A 4,484-nucleotide genomic window follows, 5' to 3' on the forward strand; every position below is an offset into this window, starting at 1 on the left:
AGCCTGCAGGCATACAGCAGTGAACTGCCACGACTCCTATCGGAACATCAGCGAAAACTGAAAACTAGGACAGCGCTTGCAAGCTGTTTCGCTATTTTTTTTCAGCCTGCATTTGTGTCGAAATGTATAGGGGAAGTGTTGCTAAAAGAAAAGAAAACAAGTCGCGTAAGGCGAAAATACAATATTTAGTCAAGTAGCTGTCGAACTCACAGAATGAAACTGAACGCAACGCAACGCAGCAAGACCGTATACTCGTAGCATCGTCACTCCACCGCCCGTGGCAAAGGCAGTGCCCGTGGAATTGACAAGAAGAGCGGGGTATTCGTTGCGCTGAGAAGGATAGCACGCTTTTCTGTACCTCTCTTCGTTTTAACTTTCTGAGCGTGTTTTTAATCCAAACATATCATATCTATATATTTTTAGAATCAGGAACCGACAAGGAATAAGATGAAAGTGTTTTTAAATTGATTTCGAAAAGAAAATTTTGATAATAATTTTTATATATTTAATTTTCAGAGCTTGTTTTTAATCCGAATATAACATATTTATATGTTTTTGGAATCAGCAAATGATGGAGAATAAGATAAACGTAAATTTGGATCGTTTTATAAATTTTTATTTTTTTTTACAATTTTCAGATTTTTAATGACCAAAGTCATTAATCAATTTTTAAGCCACCAAGCTGAAATGCAATACCGAAGTCCGGGCTTCGTCGAAGATTACTTGACCAAAATGTCAACCAATTTGGTTGAAAAATGAGGGCGTGACAGTGCCGCCTCAACTTTCACGAAAAGCCGGATATGACGTCATCAAAGACATTTATCAAAAAAATGAAAAATACGTTCGGGGATTTCATACCCAGGAACTCTCATGTCAAATTTCATAAAGATCGGTCCAGTAGTTTAGTCTGAATCGCTCTACACACACACACACACACACGCACGCACACACGCACATACACCACGACCCTCGTTTCGATTCCCCCTCGATGTTAAAATATTTAGTCAAAACTTGACTAAATATAAAAAGAAAAAAAGTAGACTGAAAGAGAATGATAGTTAGTGGTGATTGCATATGTGTGTGTGTGTGTGTGTGTGTGTGTGTGTGTGTGTGTGTGTTTGTGTGTGTGTGTGTTATGCGTGCGTGTGTGTGTGTCTGTGTGTGTGTGCGTGTGTGTATGCGTGCGTTTATGTGTGTGTGTGTGTGTGTGTGTGCGTGCGTGCGTGTGTGTGTGTGTGCGTGTGTGTGTATGCGTGTGCGTGTGTGTGTCAGTGTGTGTGTGTGTGCCTGCCTCACTGCCTGCCTGTCCGTGCCTGTCTGTCTGCCTGCGTATTTGTGTCTATGTTTGTGTCTCTGTGTGTGTCCGTGTGTCTGTGTCAGTGTTTGACTTTGTTATCATTCCTGTGCAAACTGATAAAATGGAATATTATCAAGCTTTCCCGCTTGATAAAATGGAATATTATGAAGCTTTCCCGCACCCCCCGCGGGTAAGGGGGAAGAATTTACCCGATGCTCCCCAGCATGTCGTAAGAGGCGACGAACGGATTCTGTTTCTCCTTTTACCCTTGTTAAGTGTTTCTTGTATAGAATAATAGTCAATTTTTGTAAAGATTTTAGTCAAGCAGTATGTAAGAAATGTTAAGTCCTTTGTACTGGAAACTTGCATTCTCCCAGTAAGGTAATACATTGTACTACGTTGCAAGCCCCTGGAGCAAATTTTTGATTAGTGCTTTTGTGAACAAGAAACAATTGACAAGTGGCTCTACCCCATCTGCCCCGGCCCTTTCCCCGTCGCGATATAACCTTGAATGGCTGAAAACGACGTTAAACACCAAACAAAGAAAGAAAGAAAAAGCTTTCCCGCACTCTACACATCCATCGGTCTGAAGTGACTATAAATTCAACAGATGTTCTAACTTTCATACTGTTTCAGTTTGGTCGCATTTCGCCTATCTCTTACATACATGATTATTACTTTGGTGCTGACTTGTTTGACGTCGTGGTTTCAGTGGGTTTATATAATACGCTTTAATTAAATTACGCTGTATTTCTCTTGCCCGCCCCCTGGTGTGCTGTCGTCATTCACAGCTAGACCGGATGAGAGGGAGAAATGGGGCAACGAGAAACACACATAGAGACAACCTGAGAGAGAGAGAGAGAGAGAGGGAGACAGAGACTGACAGAGAGAAAGAGACACACACACATTGACGCATACACGCGCGCACACGAATACACACACACACACACACACATACACACATACACACACACACACATACACAGGGCATACAGATAGTGAGATGATAGTGGCGTGAGAGATAACTCTGACTGACAAAATGAAGCCAGATATAGAGTGACCAGTGCGCTTTATCAGTTAAACACGGATGTTGTCATGGGAACAAACACACGGCATTACTCATATTTTGTCACGGCAAATAAAATTAATCTTTTGCCCGAACGACGCAGTTCCAAACATTTATTCTTTTGTTATATAGCTCGTATTTTCTGTTAGGATATTCAATTGCTAAACTGAGGTCGTAGAAAACATGGTGATTCACTGTCAGTTGAAGAAAAGGAAACGGCCAGAAGTACGTTTAATGTGGCTGCTTGCTTTCTCCAAAGAGAGAACCCCGAAGTTTGATTTTTTTCCTTCGTTTTGTTTCGTTTTTTTTATTTTTTTTATCAATATGGCTAAGACCACAATTCTCATATATATATCACATCTCCTGCGAGAGCAAATTGTGCTCGAGGGGGATCAAATTGGAATTACTGAACATCGTCGTCGTCGTAGCCGTCGTAGAAGCCGTTGTCATGGTCATCACAGCTATTACAGTGGAACCTCCCGTAACGACCTCTCCTGAGAACGACTCGACCCCCTCCTTTTCGGCCGACCGAACTTCTCAGTCGGCACGGATGCCTTTCACACTGTAACTAACCTCCCAAGAACGACGCCCTCCTTTTTCAGATGACCGACCTACCAACATATAGGGTCAATAACGACTTTGACCTTTTACCAGTGAGTGTCAAAGTTCGTAATCACCCAGCACACATGGAACACGCATGCAGAGTCAGGGGTGGTAGTCTGTAGTTTTTAGTGCGTGCTAGTACAGGCTATTATTGTAGTCACCAAGATCTGAACTCTCAATTAACACTTTCTACCCCACCTATGTTGACCAAGGTTTTTTTTAGCCAAGACCAGCTGTGCTGCAGCAGGTCACTCAGAATTGTAGTAGGGGAGATAGTTACTGATTGCGTACCTGTTATCCATATCGTACCACCCCCATTCCCGCGAAATGACGAATGCCTGAAGCCCCTGCTGAAGTGTGGGGAGAACCCCGTATAAAAGATGCATTCTTCCGGTGTCAACATGGCAGCTAGCGAGAAAACCACCAGCAAGAACGAAAAATTCACTTTTTTCGCATTTTGATGTTATTTTCGTAGTGACAAATTTGTGTGACTATGCAAAGACTACACCACTGAGCAAATTAACTTGACTATACATTAATACCTTGTTGAGTGTAGGCTGCATTTGTATCAAAACATTGGCCTTTGCTTTACATGTAGAAGGCTAGATCTACTTATTGTCCAGCCTACCGAAGTCACGCATATCGTACCAGCCAGAGTCTTGATATAGTACCGGTGGTACGATAACAATGACTTCTGGTACGATATGCAGGATGACACAACCTCCTATTAATTGCCAAATGATCCATTTAGGAGTACTTATTAAGAAGTCTGAAGCCTGAAGTTGTTTCAGAAAAATGCTTTCCCCCTCGAACTGGACATCAGAGGACACGAAAAATGTCTGGCAGCCATTGCAAACGGAATGGGCTTCAGCGCTGCTTCAAGAGTTATTGATATTGTACCACAAGGTCACTAATATCGTACCCCTAGTACGTTATAAGTGACTGACAGGTACGCATTACAGAACTGGTCTTGTAATTCGTACCATTTGGATGATTTTTTTAAATCCGTACTGAAACCAAGTTTGCGTTTTTTTCATTGAAAACAATATACGGAACGTTGAAGGCACAGGAGATGAGTGTTTATGGACAATTTGAAGTGCCTAGCATAAAATGGTTGCGTTATAGAGCTGTTTGTCCTTAAGTGGTACGATATCAGTAACTCTCCTCTAACTGTGTAGAAACTGTGTATCAACACGCTGGAATGCAGGCCGCGTTAGATCGACGTTACAGGAAGCGACTGAAGCTAACAGTCTGAGCAAATATATCCGTACCTGGCCAGATAGAGCCAAATGAGCTGGAGACAATGAGTTAACTAGGCAGGTCAGTGTCATCATTCAACTGTCCGAATGCACAATAAACTCTGCCTGCAAAATAGCCTCCCTTCCATCCGAGACATACATCACACACACACACACACATGCGCACATTACGGCATGAAACTAACGCCCGTACAGGCAGAGTAAAATCGTTACAATAGTGCCCTCATTATATGAAGACAAGGAACTTAGTCGATAAATA

General features: G+C 42.3%; 1 protein-coding gene across 2 annotated transcripts in view; it reads right to left on the reverse strand.

The window, feature by feature from the left end:
• Positions 1 to 40, reverse strand: part of LOC138954825 (synaptotagmin-5-like) — a 31,249-nt gene extending 31,209 nt beyond the window's left edge. Inside the window, exon 1 of one of the 2 annotated variants that reach the window (XM_070326587.1) lies at positions 1 to 40. This exon is cut by the window's left edge and continues 273 nt beyond it. The gene's annotated coding sequence lies outside the window, so the exon portion shown is untranslated. The other variant, XM_070326588.1, reaches the window with a different exon arrangement.
• Between the last annotated feature and the right edge of the window lie 4,444 nt (positions 41 to 4,484).

The sequence above is a fragment of the Littorina saxatilis genome, unplaced genomic scaffold, assembly GCF_037325665.1.
Source record: "Littorina saxatilis isolate snail1 unplaced genomic scaffold, US_GU_Lsax_2.0 scaffold_527, whole genome shotgun sequence".
In the NCBI taxonomy this organism is placed as follows: domain Eukaryota; kingdom Metazoa; phylum Mollusca; class Gastropoda; order Littorinimorpha; family Littorinidae; genus Littorina; species Littorina saxatilis.